Below are 18,003 nucleotides of genomic sequence, written 5' to 3'. Positions count from 1 at the left end.
AATAGCACAGCCTATAGATACTAGTTATCTATATGCCCTACAATTGCTGTAGACCACTTTAGCCTAGACCACTCCAGACCACTTTAGACCACTTCAGTTGTATGGGATCACTTCAGACCACTTCAGTTTCTAATAACGCAGGGTAGCTAACCCTACGCCACCGTGCCTCTACTAACCCAGTGTTACCACTTCAGACCACTTCAGACCACTTTAGTTCTTGGGTTCAGTATCCACTCACTCCTGCGTTCGCTCACTCAAATACACTTTGTTTTTCTGTACAGAAAATTTGGATTCATTCAAGTTGGCAGCTTTACCCCCAGAGGCAATAAAAAAAAAAATTATTTATACAAAAAAAAATTTTTATACTAAAATTTTTTCTTTTTTTAGAAACCGGGTAGTTTTGTGCTATTGTAGTGTGGATACTGTCCCACCTTTAAACTAAACGAACTATTGTGTAATTTGTACTTAGCGGCCGTACTCTTACGCAATTTGCGTAAACACGCGATCGTGCGTGTCTCTTACACCGCGTGTGCAGTTCCGTACTGTGTCCGAGACACGTGTACAAAACCGTACGTCCGCAATAGCACAAATCATACAATTCTATAAATGTGAGCAATAAAACTACTATTGCCCACTAAACACAATCCACACTTGTTCCGTTTTAACCCTCTTACTACTGGGCCAGAACTGCGTTTTGTGATTTTACTCTTACTTCCTTAAATACTTATTTTATTTTTAACTATATAGCAACAAATGTCTCCGGTTTCACATAGGTCTAAATGAATCTAGCAATCTGAATGTTATGGCAACAATGTGAGAGAGTATGCAAAGTATGGGTGCCGTGTACGCTTTTGGCGGCCAAACATTTTTTCACAGATTTTAAATAGCTTTTTTTCCTGTTTACCTTACGAGTTCTATCAGCATCTCTACAAACCATACAGAGCAGACGCCATCTAATCAGCAATCAAGTAGTGTTTTCCATCGACCAGGAAAAGGATACGTAGGATACTTTCTGTCCACCCTTTGCTGATAGATTAAGTCTGCTGTGACCTGTTAGGTAGTAAGTATGTGGAAAACCGGAGGAGCCCCCAATTGATAATGCTGATTTATCTTCAGGAATGAAAGCTATACCTTAAACACATCTTAAATAAACTTTACCATGGAGCCGCTGCGGCCGCTATACTTAATACACACTCTACGTACTCTGTACGCTATTAGCGTACAAAGTCCCGTGCTGTGTACGGACTTTGCGTACAAACACAGTGCTGACGGTACAAAGTACTCACAGCGCGTACACACCCAGAGATACACTGTAAACCCTTAACAGCTATGCAATGCAATGATAATACACTTTAAACCTTAGCAGGGCAATGAAGACACGACACCAGATTGTAATTAAACCGCTGGGTTCCGACACCACAGCGTATTATTGCTGAAAGGGGGTTATAATGCAAACAATACAATACAATATAACAGAGTAAATGGCTACAGTCAATGTTACATACGTGAGTGGATTCGCCGCGCTACCCAGTCTGGTCCTCCGTCATCTGATAGATAACATTGTGAGTCTTGTGTCTGACCAGGCCTGCAGCAGGCTCTCTTTATACAATTCATCCAAAACTTAACACAATGGATACTGTAATCTCTTTGTCCATTGGACACAGGGATGGTCATTTACAGTACAGGAGAGGTCATAGGTCGGTTTGAATAGGTGGGCGATGTCTGTTCCAACTGCTCTTGTGGGTGGTTTCCTCTGGATTCCCGCCGCATACATAATGTACAGTAAATACAGTTTATATCTATATTCTGCTCCTGCACATAACTATCCGCAGGAACATGCGATCTTACTCAAACCAACACCGGAATGTTACCCTTAAAATACCCTACAGCTAGATACCAACCACCACCTTATAACCTTGTTCTGTCCCCTCCTATTCTGTAAAGGTGAATCCCTATGTTCTGTTACCATTTAAACTGCATTTACTTTCTGATGTGGTGCAGGGAGACTATGTGTACATTGTGCACTATTTGGATTAAATATGTAATGTGTTTTGATAGCCTTCCATGCGTTCACAAACTCTACCGTAAATACTCATACCACACGCTAACGCGCAGGACCGCAGGAGCGACCATACGCAAATTGCGGATATGCGCACGCACAGCAGAATAAGTACACGCACGGAGGCCATCTGTGTGTAGTTTGTACTAGTGATGTGCACCAGAAATTTTTCGGATTTTGTGTTTTGGTTTTGGATTCGGTTCCGTGGCCGTGTTTTGGATTCGGACGCGTTTTGGCAAAACCTCCCTGAAAATTTTTTGTTGGATTCAGGTGTGTTTTGGATTCGGTTGTTTTTTTACAAATAACCCTCAAAAACAGCTTAAATCATAGAATTTGGGGGTTATTTTGATCCCATAGTATTATTAACCTCAATAACCATAATTTACACTCATTTTCAGTCTATTCTGAACACCTCACACCTCACAATATTATTTTTAGTCCTAAAATTTGCACCAAGGTCGCTGTATGACTAAGCTAAGCGACCCAAGTGGCCGACACAAACACCTGGCCCATCTAGGAGTGGCAATGCAGTGTCAGGCAGGATGGCACTTCAAAAAAATAGTCCCCAAACAGCACATGATGCAAAGAAAAATAGAGGTGCACCAAGGTCGCTGGATGGCTAAGCTAAGCGACACAAGTGGCCGACACAAACACCTGGCCCATCTAGGAGTGGCACTGCAGTGTCAGACAGGATGGCAGATTTAAAAAATAGTCCCCAAACAGCACATGATGCAAAGAAAAAAAGAGGTGCACCACGGTCGCTGGATGGCTAAGCTAAGCGACACAAGTGGCCGACACAAACACCTGGCCCATCTAGGAGTGGCACTGCAGTGTCAGGCAGGATGGCACTTCAAAAAATAGTCCCCAAACAGCACATGATGCAAAGAAAAAAAGAGGTGCACCAAGGTCGCTGGATGGCTAAGGTAAGCGACACAAGTGGCCGACACAAACACCTGGCCCATCTAGGAGTGGCACTGCAGTGTCAGGCAGGATGGCACTTCAAAAAAATAGTCCCCAAACAACACATGATGCAAAGAAAAAAAGAGGCGCAATGAGGTAGCTGTGTGACTAAGCTAAGCGACCCAAGTGGCCGACACAAACATCTGGCCCATCTAGGAGTGGCACTGCAGTGTCAGACAGGATGGCAGATTTAAAAAATAGTCCCCAAACAGCACATGATGCAAAGAAAAAAAGAGGCGCAATGAGGTAGCTGTGTGACTAAGCTAAGCGACCCAAGTGGCCGACACAAACACCTGGCCCATCTAGGAGTGGCACTGCAGTTTTCTAGCGAGAGGATGAGTGCTTCCATCCTCATGTGAATCTGAACCACTAGCCATGAACATAGGCCAGGGCCTCAGCCGTTCCTTGCCACTCCGTGTCGTAAATGGCATATTGGCAAGTTTACGCTTCTCCTCAGACGCTTTTAATTTTGATTTTTGGGTCATTTTACTGAACTTTTGTTTTTTGGATTTTACATGCTCTCTACTATGACATTGGGCATCGGCCTTGGCAGACGACGTTGATGGCATTTCATCGTCTCGGCCATGACTAGTGGCAGCAGCTTCAGCACGAGGTGGAAGTGGATCTTGATCTTTCCCTATTTTACCTTCCACATTTTTGTTCTCCATTTTTTAATGTGTGGAATTATATGCCAGTATCAATAGCAATGGCCTGCTTCTATATATACTGCGCACAACTGAAATGCACCACAGGTATGGATGGATAGTATACTTAACGAAACAGAGGTAGGTAGAGCAGTGCCCTTCTGTACCGTACTGCTATATATTATATACTGGTGGTCAGCAAACTGTGCAAAACTGAAATGCACCACAGGTATGGATGGATAGTATACTTGACGACACAGAGGTAGGTAGAGCAGTGGCCTTCTGTACCGTACTGCTATATGTTATATACTGGTTGTCAGCAAAATTATGCACTGTACTCCTACTACTGTATATACTACAATGCAGCACAGATATGGAGCGTTTTTCAGGCAGAGAACGTATAATACTGGTGGTCACTAGTCAGCAAAACTCTGCACTGTACTCCTCCTATATAATACTGCTGGTCCCCAGTCCCCACAATGAAGCAGTGTGAGCACAGATATATGCAGCACACTGAGCACAGATATGGAGCGTTTTTCAGGCAGAGAACGTATAATACTGGTGGTCACTAGTCAGCAAAACTCTGCACTGTACTCCTCCTATATAATACTGGTGGTCCCCACAATAAAGCAGTGTGAGCACAGATATATGCATCACACTGAGCACAGATATGGAGCGTTTTTCAGGCAGAGAACGTATAATACTGGTGGTCACTGGTCAGCAAAACTCTGCACTGTACTCCTCCTATATAATACTGGTGGTCCCCAGTCCCCACAATAAAGCAGTGTGAGCACAGATATATGCAGCACACTGAGCACAGATATGTAGCGTTTTTCAGGCAGAGAACGTATAATACTGGTGGTCACTGGTCAGCAAAACTCTGCACTGTACTCCTCCTATATAATACTGCTGGTCCCCAGTCCCCACAATAAAGCAGTGTGAGCACAGATATATGCAGCACACTGAGCACAGATATGGAGCGTTTTTCAGGCAGAGAACGTATAATACTGGTGGTCACTGGTCAGCAAAACTCTGCACTGTGCTCCTCCTATATAATACTGCTGGTTCCAAGTCCCCACAATAAAACAGTGAGCACAGATATTTGCAGCCACCTGAATAAAACTGAGAGGACGCCAGCCACGTCCTCTCACTATCATTTCCAATGCACGAGTGAAAAATGGCGGCGACGCGCGGCATTATATAGAATACGAATCTTGCGAGAATCCGACCGCGGGATGATGATGTTCGGGCGCGCTCGGGTTAACCGAGCAAGGCGGAAAGGTTCGAATCTGCCTCGGACTCGTGTAAAAAGGGTGAAGTTCGGGGGGGGTTCGGATTCCGAGGATCCGAACCCGCTCATCACTAGTTTGTACGTGCTGTGTGTACTGCAATATTTTTCGACTTTGACAGGGGCACCAGCCAAAATCTTTCCTAGGGAATCATACTGGTTAGGGCCGGCTCTGGGTGCACAGTAGTCTCCATTATTCAAATTACGCTGCACAGTAGCACCACTACACCAGGTAGAGACCCTTTTACACCTTACGACGGACAGGTTCCTCTTTTTACACATTACAGCAGACAGCATCCCCTTTTTACACATTGCGGCAGACAGCGTCCCCCTTTTTACACATAACGGCAGACAGCGTGCCCTTTTTACACATAGCGGCAGACAGCGTGCACTTTTTACACATAACGGCAGAGAGCGTCCCCTTTTTACACATAACGGCAGACAGCGTGCCCTTGTTACACATAGCGGTAGACAGCGTACACTTTTTACAAATAACGGCAGACAGCGTGCCCTTGTTAAACATAGCGGCAGACAGCGTACCTTTTTACACATAACGGCAGACAGCGTGCCCTTGTTACACATAGCGGCAGACAGCGTACACTTTTTACACATAACGGCAGACAGCGTGCCCTTGTTAAACATAGCGGCAGACAGCGTACACTTGTTAAACATAACAGCAGACAGCGTGCCCTTTTTACACATAACGGCAGACAATGTCCCCTTTTTACACATTATGGCAGACAGCGTGCCCTTGTTACACATAACGGCAGACAGCGTGCCCTTGTTACACATTACGGCAGGCAGATTCCCCCTGTTTACACATTGCGGCAGGCAGATTCCCCCTTTTTACACATTACGTTAGGCAGATTCCCCCTTTTTACACATTGTGGCAAGCAGATTCCCCCTTTTTACACATTACGGCAGGCAGATTCCCCCTTTTTACACATTGCGGCAGGCAGATTCCCCCTTTTTATACATTGCGGCAGACAGTTCCCCTTTTTGTAGATAGAAAGAAAGAAAGAAAGAAAGAAAGAATTATACTTACCCTCTCCGCTGGCTCAGGCTCTTCGGTGCAGCTTCTGGCAGAGATCCCGGGCAGGAGAGAAGGAGGAGGAGGGAGGTGGAGGAGGGAGCCGCAGCAGCGCTGTGTTATTGGTGGAGGCGCTGCTGCTGCCCCTCTGCTTCACTATAGGCTGTTCTCGGAAGACAGCCTATAGTGAAGCAGAGGGACAGCAGCAGCAGCAGCGCCTCAACCAGTAACAAAGCGCTGCTGCGGCTCCCTCTTCCACCTCCCTCCTCCTCCTTCTCCCCCGTACCGCTGCGCTGTTCTTCTCTCCTGTCCGGGCGGCTGTGTGCTGCGTGCAGCGGTTGCCCGCAGCACACAGCGGCATGTAATGAGTCAGTTTGACTCATTACATGCTTTGTGCCCCTGGACAGTGGCGGGTCCCAGTGCAACGCACTGGTTGCAGTGGCGGTAGTTCTGCCTCCGCATCAGAGGTTGGCACTAAGTGTAACAATCATTAGCAAATCTGGGATTTGGTAAAAACTGGCATTCCGGGGTCCGGACTGTATCTCTGCAGCAATATTAGCCACTTTGGAGATAGTACTGTGCATCCACTTCTATCCCGGTCTGGGGGGTGTCAGCAGTCACCGGGGAGTCGGAGAGAGAGAGATTACAGCCTCCTTGTATGGTCTGGACCATTTTGTTTTCTTTACCACATCTTGGGTCATACAGAAAGGCTTTGATCTCTCCCTCCCTATCTTCCCGGTGACTGCTGTCACATACACCCCCCCCAGATGAGATACCCCCTGGACGGAGTCGCGCACTACTATCTCCAAAGTGGATGACATTGCTGCAGTGTTCCGGCCTGATCCAGCATTCCGAGTTCCAGACCGTTTCTTCTTTTACCGATCCCGTTAGTTGTTGACTGTGAAGCTGATGCAGAGTTGCTTGTGTCTGCTTGAGGTTTGAGCACTATACAAACTCTGTAGCCGAGCAGGTGATCAGAGTCATATGCAAATCAGTGCTATTGCTAGTTATAGCTGAATGGACATACAGTAACTGTATGGTAATGGAGGTGTTCCCACAGACAAAGTTTAAAGAGTGTGTGCCAATGGGGTGTAGATGGAACTGCAGGCCAGTGGCGTCACAAGGCGGGTGCGGGGGGTGCGGCCCGCACCCGGGTGTGACACCTGGAGGGGGTGACACCAAATGTCAGCTCCTCCGCAGTGACAGGAGCCAGGTGCTGCAGTGTGAAATTCCGTTACAGCACCCGGCTCCTGTCATAGCAGAGGAGCCGACAGCACACTGAGACCGTCTCTGGGGGAAGCCCAGCATCTCCGGAGATGCTGGGCACGCCCCCAGAGTGACGATCCCGGTATCCCCGCGAAGCCACGCCCCCTAGCTGTAAGGCCACGCCCCCCTTTTTGCCGCGATCGCGGCAGTACATCAGGGGTGCGCACCGGGTGTCACCACACCTGGTGACGCCTCTGCTGCAGGCTACACAGTTGTTCACATGCAGAGAGTAGTTTGCTTTCATACTCATGTCTTGCACCAAGCGTTTGGATATGGGTGGTGTCAGGGTGGATTGTTAATGAAAAGTGTCCCTGGAAAAATTTGTAGAAGTGGCCTCACATGGGCAGCACCATGGTTGTAAGGTGTGGCATTTAGCAATGGCAACAGCACCCCACCCCCTCCCCCAAGACTTGAGAGTAGGCATGTCTAGCATCAAGGAGGAAGTTAAAATGAAATAAAATTAAACATTAGTGGCACATTACATTATACACTTTTAGAATTAGGGAAACTAGAATTCTTTAGAGAAAAATATTTTGTTCACTTATAACACCAACCATATGCCAGTCACAGGCTAAGTGGCAAAGTAATTTTCATATATGCAGTAACAATTATTTAGCACTTATTCCTTAATAACTATACATGGGGCCACCTGTCATCAAACAAAACAGGCCCCACATGCACATCGGACCATTGGGCATCTTCCCTGTGAGCCCTGTGGCCAATCCACCCCTGGGTGCTGTGTTTGTACTGATGGATACAGGCAAATATACACAATTATTTATGTGCACGCAATGCAAGGGTAATTACGTTTGACTTGAATTCAAGTTTGCATCAACCCAAGTAAGTTTACTCACCTTGCCTTATTGGTATATACCTCATGTGCACCACCATATTGTTCTTCCTTTATTCAGATAATCACTGAGCAGACTTTTGTCACTGCCAACCAACCTGATTCACCTTTATACTAGACCAGTGGTACCCAAATGCGGTCCTCAAGGCACCTCAACTGTCCAGGTTTTATGGATATCCATGAGTGAGCACAGAAGCATAAATCAAACTGACTGTGTTACTAATTAATTCACCTGTGCTCAATCATGGGTCTCCCTAAAACCTAGATCGTTGGGGTGCCTTGAGGACCATGTCTAAGAACAACTATACTAGACCAAACCTCAACTAGATGCTGTGGTACATGATAGTCTAAAGCCCCTTTCACATCTCCAATGCTGGATCCCACCCGGGAATTGGAAACAATTTCTTCCCAGGTGGGACCCAGCATTGGACCCTAGATCTGGCTTCCCGACCCGGTTGCCATAGCAATGGGGGGTGGAGCCGTCATCGGTGGTGGAGCTTGGAGATGAGCTCATCTCCGCGCCGCTTCTCCCTATGTAGTGAACGGGTAATGGGTCGCATCATAGTATCTGAGGTTGAAAAAAGACAATTGTCCATCGAGTTCAACCTATTTGTGGTCTCCTATGCATGATGATTTGACTAAAATTTCTGACTGATGCTGCTGTCAGCCGTTACCTTTTATCCCTTTTTATAGTAACTATAATGCATGACTATGCACCATACCCCTGGATATCCTTATCCATTAGGAATTTATCTAACCCATTCTTAAAGGTGTTGACAGATTCCGCCATTACAACTCCCTCGGACAGGGAATTCCAAACATGTATTGTCCTTACCATGAAAAAGCCTTTACGCCGTATTGTGCGGAATCTCCTCTCCTCTAACCTGAGCGAGTGTCCACGAGTCCTCTGTGTTGATCTAACCAAAAACAGGTCCCGCGCAAGCTCTGTGTATTGTCCCCTTATATATTTGTAGATGTTGATCATACCCCCTCTTAGTCTCCGCTTTTCCAATGTAAACATGCCTAGTCTTTCAAGCCTTTCCTTGTATTCCATCGTCTCCATGCCCTTAATTAGTTTGGTCGCCCTCCTCTGTTCCTTTTCAAGCTCCAGGATATCCTTTTTGTAGTACGGTGCCCAGAATTGTACACAGTATTCAAGGTGTGGCCTCACTTGTGATTTATATAATGGGAGTATAATACTCTCGTCCCTAGCATCAATACCCCGTTTTATGCATGCTAATATCTTATTAGCCTTATTTGCTGCAGTCCTACTTTGGGTACTACTGCTTAGCTTGCTATCTATGAGGACACCTAAGTCCTTTTCCAGTACAGAATCCTCTAATTTTACCCCATTTAGTAGGTAGGTGTAATTTATGTTCCTGTTACCACAGTGCATTACCTTACACTTGTCTGTGTTGAAGCGCATTCTCCATTTGGCTGCCCATGCTTCTAATTTAACTAAGTCGTTCTGAAGAGACTCGGCATCCTCCTCTGTATTTATAGCCTTACACAATTTGGTATCATCTGCAAAAATTGACACCATGCTCTCTAGACCTTCTGTTAGGTCGTTAATGAAAATATTGAACAATAGCGGTCCTAATACTGAGCCTTGCGGCACACCACTTAGCACTTCAGTCCAAGTTGAAAAAGATCCATTAACCACAACGCGCTGCTTCCTATTATCTAACCAGTTTTTGACCCAAGTGCATATTGTGCTTCCTAGCCCTGATTCTTGTAGCTTGTAGATAAGTCTCATGTGTGGTACAGTATCGAACGCTTTGGCAAAGTCTAAAAAGATTACATCCACGTCTTTACCCTGATCTAGGTTTGCGCTTACTGTTTCATAAAAGCCAAGTAAGTTGGTTTGACAGGATCTGTCCTTCATAAACCCATGTTGATTCCTTTTAATGACCTTATTGGTTTCAAGGAACTTCTGAATACTATCTCTTAGAATACCTTCCAATACTTTCCCCACTATAGATGTAAGACTAACTGGTCTATGATTACCTGGTTCAGCTTTACTTCCCTTTTTGAATATAGGCACTACTTCCGCTATACGCCAGTCTTTGGGAACCATACCTGATATAACTGAATCCTTAAAGATCAAAGATAGCGGTTTTGCCACTTCAGAGTGAAGCTCCATTAGAACCCTTGGATGAATACCATCGGGCCCTAGTGATTTATTAATCTTTAAATGTTTTAATCAGTCACAGACTACTTCCTCGCTTAAATAAGTACCTATCAGTGTGATATTCTCATTATTGAGATTGTGCGTTAGTCCCTGAATTGGGTCCTCACGAGTGAATACTGTTGAAAAAAACTAATTTAGTGTGTCCGCTATGTCATTATCATTTTTGCTTAAGACTCCCAACTTGTCTTTTAAAGGGCCTATACTCTCCTTCTTTAATCTCTTGCTATTAATGTATTTAAAGAATTTTTTGGGATTCGCTTTGCTTTCCTTTGCTACTAGTTTTTCAGTTTCTACTTTAGCTGCTCTTATTTCCTTTTTGCAAATTTTGTTACATTCCTTATAGTGCTGAAATGACTCTGCTTCCCCGTCAGATTTGTGTTTTTTGCAACCCGTTCCCACTGCAACTGACCCAGTATTCAACCCGGGAATAACCCTTCTTATAATCCGAGTTGAATTACCGGAAATTCTCCATGGGCTCTTTTACATTGCACAGTGGGGGTAATTCCGAGTTGATCGCAGCAGCACATTTGTTAGCAGTTGGACATAACCATGGCCCTCATTCCGAGTTGTTCGCAGCAGTTCATCGCATTGCAAACGGATAAAAATCGCAAACTGCGCTTGCGCGAAAGCAGAAATGCGCGTGCGCAAAGGGAGCGATACGATGCTTGTGCAAAATTACTAACTGAAAATCAGCTCGTACTACATCACCGAAAACAGGGAGTGACGGGAGGCGCGACAGAGGCTCGGCTTCGCTATCTAACGAAATGGGCGTGAAAGTGGGCGGCTAGTGTGGGAGTAGGCAACCGGCAGTAGGCGTGTTTTGTGCAGAAATGCGTATCCGATGGTAAAATGTACACAACAAATGTTCGCTATCTTGTCGCAGCCGAGGAGTAAGTCTGCAGCTACTCAGCACTTGCGAAGTACTGTTACAAGTGTGTCTGCCCTAATTAGCAATTAATTTGCCAATTAATTCACCTGTTGACCAATTACTTGGCAAACACTGCTCTTACAAAATACTACAAACAGCAATTGTATGGCCACATAACATTTTTATTGTTAGCACGTATAAATCTGACACACTCACAAATAATGCACTGTATTTTATTTTTTTGTTTAAATACTTTGTTGTTAACTGCATGTTTTAATTTTTTGTTTAATACTATCAAATGTAATCAAGTGTGAATAAACCAACTTCTAAACTACATCAGCTAAATCTTTTCGACATAGACATATTCCTTGGTACATACCAAATAACATGAACAACATAATGCAGCCTACACTTAATGTAACTTAATTCAATTTATTTGTTTTTTTTGTGGGAATATGTGTCCATATCTAAAACTATACCATGTTGCCCCTAGTAACCCAAGTTCCTAATATTATTTTTTTTATATGGCCACTTAAGTGTTGTACAAGGCATTCATGTTTTAAATTATAATATGCATTGTTTGTATGAATATTCTGATTGTTCTCTTGTTCCACAAATGTCAATATGCCATGTTAAAGTTTACAGGGCACAGTTTTCCATAGTGCATAACCTTTAATAAAACACACAAACACGTTTTTTTTGTTTTTTTTGTTTTACTTCAAAAAATAAAGTAAATCAGCAACACAACATGGCTACAAATGAGCATCACATACAAAGATGGACATAGCAACAAGCAGATGTTAGTGCCAAAATTGACATAGCAGAACCCAGTACTATGGTAACACCATCTTCTGACAAAATATGATGTTTAATATTTACTAAGTATATGTTGTGAACCCCCAGCCAGACAAAACTTTTAGGGGAACTGAGGTCGATTCTGGAACCAACACACAAACACAACCATACAGCACGCTAGGAAGATGAAGATGGCTCAGGTGTAGACGAAAATAACTCACAGGCTACAATTTAAATAAACACAAATATACCCTTTCACTTTGAGGGAGTTGTACATTCTGGCCACAAAAGCCAAAAAAAAAAAAACATTGAGGCAACATGTAAAACATGGGTGCTGCCCATCTGGAGAGACATCACTTTCTCTTCTTTTTCCCCACCTGATGTAGTTCTTCACGGCTCGGTCTGCGAAGCGACCTTCAAGGGCCCTGTCCAGTGGGATGTTCTTCCTGGGCAGAGGGAGGGGAGGGAGCAGATGTGGCTGTCTCTCTGCCACTGTGGGCAAGGGAGACAGCGATGTCCTGGAGCCCTTGCAGAATGGAATTGGCAATTTGTTGGAAGGAGGAGGCGAGTTGCTCTTGGCCCTGCCTGATCTCTGTCAGACCTTGGCAGAGTTGAGCTACACCTTGCTCCACACTGTTTCTGTGCTCAGTGTGCCGGACATGTATCTGACTTACCTCCCGGATCATCCTATCCTGAAAAGCATTCAGGCTCTCACCATACCTGGCAATTTGAGACAGGATGTCCGGGATAGCAGAGGGTTGGGTGGGGGGGCCAGTTGGAATCTGGACCGATGGAATCTGTGGTCCCACAGTGGCAGAGACACTAGGTCCCCCCACCTCAGCCTCAGCCACATAACCCTCCTCTGGCTCTACCTGCTCACCCACCTGTACTGTGTTATGTTCAAAGCAAATAGAAGAATGAGTGGAAAAAGAGTAGAAAAAAACAACATGAGAGTTTTGGAACCACTAAATTAGTTGTTTAGGAATATGTGTGTAAACTTACCTGGCAAGTCATGTGCATTCAGTATTTCAGGCAGGTCCGTGTCCATATGAGACACCCCAACCCCCTCCTCGTAGCTTACACAGTCCATCGCCATCTCCTCAAGATCTGTGTACTCCACAGTGGCAGCTGGACCTCTCCCTGTTGCCCTCGAGGCATTCCACTCCGCAGACCTCTTGCCCTTCAGGCGGGATTTGAAGTCGGCCCAACTACATATGTGATTAAATATAGGAGCAAGGGACATAAAAGTTATGAATACCTGCTTTAATTGATAGTACACATGTTATGTATTTGGTTGCTATAGGCAACATCACATCTAGCTAAGTTTTTAATAATACTTGGCTCAGAAAATGGTGTGTCAATATCCACTTACCGTCTTCTAACTTCCTGTGAGGTGCGGACTATTGAGCCGACTTCATTAACAGAATCAGTGATGTCCCTCCAGATTCGATCTTTGGATGCAGCACCCATGTTTTTGGGGCCTCGATGAATTTTTTCCATGGCCTGTGTGACCAAAACACGTAACTCCCTCTTAGTAAAGGCGGGCTGTCTTTTTTTTTTTTGGGATGTAGCCTGTGAGCTATCGTCCTGTCCCTCCTCACCATCGTCCTCTTCACTAGCTGCTTGTGTACTTTGTGATTGAGATGGTAGGCCAGAATCTCCCTCAGTTTCCCCACTATCTATGTCTGGCAGGGCATTCACTCCTAACTCCTGGGTATCAGAAGATCGAGTTTGTACAGTACTGGGTCCTGCAATTTGAACATCCGCACTTGCAGCTTCCAGCATCTGCCTCCGCAGCGCTAGGCGCCTATGTCTCAAAGCGGACATCTGCTGCTGCACCTGGTCCATCTCTGCTTCCATCTGCTCACGAGTAGCCATGTTGCTGGTGGCATGTGTGTTTGCACAGGTGTCTAGCGATTTATAGCTGCGTGTGGTTTCCAGTGCGGTAATTCGCACAGGTGTCAATTATGCTAATACTTCCAGTAATTGTTGCACAGCCTATTTAAAAGCCTTGATTGCAGCCTGTGTGAGTGGGTGTATGATGCTAAATGCTGTTTGAAGACACAAGCAAAGTGGACGTGTTGCCTCTCACATTTCAGAGTGAGTTTTTATTGCAGTATATAGCATAAAAATGTGCGTTTGTTTGCTAGCAAATTTGTTACTGTTGTGTTGCGGAGGGCGTATTTTAAGCATATTTTTAATATATTTTTATAAAAAATTAGGATATTAACAAACCAAGTATGTATAGGTGTGCAATGGTCCTTTGTAGTGGTTTAAAATGGGTATTTGTAGTTTGGTGGTTAATGTTTTTTGCTATAAATTTATTAACATGTACTATCTAATAGTTTTGTTACCTGTAATTTATAGTGTGGCCGTTCTAGTGTTGAGAGTGGTTATTTTATTTCTTATTGGCCATTTCTCTCTCTTGTAGGTGTCTTGATTGGTGGCCGGACCGCGAGCTTTGATTGGCTCACTTACCAGTGCCATATTTCAAATGCCCATCACACATCCCTCACCGCAGCAGCGGCGCTGCTTTACGAGTCCAGAATTCAGAGGAGAGGCGCTCGCTGTGCTCACCTCCTCTTTCATCCGTCATACAGGAGCAGCACCAGCGGCAGTAGAAGAAGCCAGCAGCGGTGAGCATTGCGGGGGGGCTCTGTATCTGGCACTGCGGGGGGCTCTGTATCTGGCACTGTGGGGGGCTCTGTATCTGGCACTGGAGGGGGGCTCTGTATCTAGCACTGCAGGGGGCACTGTATCTGGCACTGCGGGGGGCTTTGTATCTGGCACTGGTGGGGGCATTGTATTTGACACTGGTGGGGGCATTGTATCTGGCACTGGTGGGGGGCATTGTATCTGGCACTGGTGAGGCATTCTATCTGGCACTGGTGAGGGGTAGTATTTGTGTATCTGGCACTGCTGGGGGGCATTATTTGTGTATCTGGCACTGCTGGGGGGCATTAATTGTGTATCTGGCACTGCTAGGGGGCATTACTGTTGCAAGGCCACACCCACTTTTGTGTGACCACATCTACGTTTCTGAGGTCACACCTACTTTCACAGAAATGCACCCGCATTGGGGAGAGGGGGTAGCTCTTCCAGAAGTTTTATTTTCCGAAAGTAGCTCACACCCCAATTAAAGTTGGAGACCACTGGTCTAGACGCTACCCTTCCATGAGGAGCTGCAAGAATGACGTGGGTAAAGCAGCTACAGACGGGGAGGAGGGGGTTTGGGGGTTCTGATACTACAGAGAGGCAGGGGGAGAGGGGGATGCTGAGAGTGCAGACACATGCTGGGGGGGTGAAAGATCATGCTATATATAGATGCTTGCAGGAGGGGATTGCTGAGGGTGCAGACACATGGGGGAGAGATGATACTATATATAAACGCAGGGGGAAGGGGTTGCTGAGAGTGCAGACATGGGGGGAGGGGATGATGCTAAACAGACGCAGTGGGGAGGGGGTTTGCTGAGAGTGCAGACACACGGGGTGGATGAAAGATGATGCTATGTAGAGACGTAGGGGAGCGGATTTCTGTGGTTACAGACACACGGGGTGTGGTAAACATGATGCTATATAGAGACGCCAATAGAAGAGGGTTGCTGAGTGTGCAGACACATAAGGGGTAGGGAAGATGATGCTATACAGTGCCGTGGGGGGAGAGGGTTGTTGAGGGTGCATACACATGATGCTACAGTATATAGAGATGCAGGGGAAGGGGCTGCTGACACAAGGGGGAAAAGCTGATGCTCTACAGAAACATGGGGGGAGGGGTTTGCTGCGGATACTGCAGACACATATGGGGGACACTGATATTATACAGACATGTACAGGGGGTTGCCCAGGCTGCATTCACACAGGGGGTCACAGATACTATACAGAGACAGATGGGGGAGGGGGTTGCTGATACAGACATGAAGGGGGAAAGCTCATGATATGCAGAGACACAGGGGTGAATGCGGGTGCTTTGGCTACTGCTGCGGAGATGAGGGTGGAATGAGCTGATGCTATAGGGAAACACAGGTGGGGGGTGCTGAGGCTGCAGAGACATAGGGGATGCGCTGAGTCTATGGAAAGATATAGGTGGTGAGCTAAGACCAGGGCCGGTGCTAGGGTGTTTGGCGCCCTCCTGCAAACTATAAATTTGTGCCCTCCCATACTTTACAAAGCAGTGACACGTATACACATAATGCTCCCTGTAGTAGTGCCGCTTACACACGTAACGCCCCCTGTACCAGTGACGCTTACACACATACCGCCCCCCTGTACCAGTGATGCTTACATATGTAATGCCCACTTTACCAATGACGTAACGCCTACACATGTAACGCCACCCTGTACCAGTGACGCATATACACGTAACGCCCCTGTACCAGTGACGCTTACACATGTAATGCCAACTGTACCAGTGACGCATACACACGTAACGCCCCTGTACCAGTGATGCTTACACACGTAACGCCCCCTGTACCAGAGACGCTTACACGCGCAGGGCCGGTGCAAGGTCTCTTGGCACCCTAGGCAAAACTTCTACCTACTGCCCCTTCCCCCTACCTGCCCTTCAGGAGAAGGGCATACTGCTGCTCACCCCCACCCCGTCTGTTGTATGGCTGCTCCCTTCTCCTCAGTCTGTGTGGGCTCCTGCTGCCCCCCCCCCCCACCACCCCACTCTTTTAAATGTCGTCTGTTCTATCCCCTCCACCATCTGTGTGCATGCCAGCTGCTCCCCCCCCCCCCCTCCCCCAGACTGCTGCTCTCCCCTTCTTTTCTTATTAAATGCAGAGAGTGCACTATGCAGCCACCTTACCTGCAGGCTGCGATGCAGAGTTGGAACTGAGTAGTCTGTGAAAGAGCCTGGAATGAAGAGCAGCACTGCATGTCACCCCCACCCAGGACTCCAGGAGCTGTCAAAGTTACTGCATGTGCAAGGTGGAGTTGGATGCTGCAATACAGTAGCTTGGCAGTCGTGGTTACTGTAGAAAATTGTGCCAGGGGGATTGCGGCTGCTATGAGATGTAGGACCTCACTACCTTTTTTATGCAGCTGTAGCAGGCCGCCCCTTGAGGTCCCAGCGCCCCTAGGCAGCTGCCTAAAGCTGCCTAGTGGAAGCTCCGGCCCTGTACACGCGTAACGCCCCCTGTACCAGTGACGCTTACACACATAACGCCCCCTATAGAAGTGTTGCTTTCACACGTAACATCCCAGTACCAGTAACGCTTACACACATAACACCCCCTTTATTAGTTACGCTTACACACGTAACACAGCATACACATGTAACGCCCCCTGTACCAGTGACGCTTACACACGTAACGCCCCCTGTACCAGTGACACTTACACATGTAACGCCCCCTGTACCAGTGACACTTACACATGTTACGCCCCCCTTTACCAGTGACGCTTACACATGTAATGCCCCGTTGTACCAGAGATGCTTACACACGCAACGCCCCCTGTACCAGTGACGCTTACACACGTAATGCCCCCTGTAGTAGTGATGCTTACACACGCAAAGCCCCCCGTATTAGCGACGCTTAAACATGTAACGCAGTGTACACACGTAATGCCCCTTGTAGCAGTGACGCTTACACACGCAACGCCCCCTTTACCAGTGACGCTACACGTAACACCCCCCTGTACCAGTGATGCTTACACACGTAACTCCCCCTGTAGCAGTGACGCTTACACACATATTGCCCCCTGTAGCAGTGACGCTTACACACGTAACTCCCCCTGTAGCAGTGACGCTTACACACATATTGCCCCCTGTAGCAGTGATGCTTACACACGTAACGCCCCCTGTAGCAGTGATGCTTACACACGCAACACCCCCTGTAGCAGTGACGCTTACAAACACGCAATGCCCCCTCTCTCTGCTCCAGAATATGGTGGTGCTTCAAATGGGGAGAGAATCATGGTCGGGGGGCATAGCTTCCGACTGCTGTATCTAGAACAGCACAACCCGTCGCATTGGGACCTGGCTGCTCGTAAACTGGTGGTGTTTGAACGCTGGGAACCTCCTCCGTTTCCCACAGGTGCTGCCAGCGGGCCT

At 46.6% G+C, this 18,003-nt stretch overlaps 1 long non-coding RNA gene across 1 annotated transcript in view; it reads left to right on the top strand.

Annotated features, from left to right (window-relative positions):
* The first annotated feature begins 14,388 nt into the window (after positions 1–14,388).
* The window catches only part of LOC135050726 (uncharacterized), a 200,380-nt gene continuing 196,765 nt past the window's right edge, over positions 14,389–18,003 (top strand). Inside the window, exon 1 of the long non-coding RNA XR_010241770.1 lies at positions 14,389–14,587. This is a non-coding gene — a long non-coding RNA (uncharacterized LOC135050726). The remainder of the gene's footprint in view (positions 14,588–18,003) is intronic.

This window comes from Pseudophryne corroboree, chromosome 2, assembly GCF_028390025.1.
Source record: "Pseudophryne corroboree isolate aPseCor3 chromosome 2, aPseCor3.hap2, whole genome shotgun sequence".
In the NCBI taxonomy this organism is placed as follows: Eukaryota; Metazoa; Chordata; class Amphibia; order Anura; family Myobatrachidae; genus Pseudophryne; species Pseudophryne corroboree.
The sequence above is the reverse complement of the archived record's forward strand: the minus strand, read 5'-3'. Positions and strand labels throughout refer to the sequence as shown.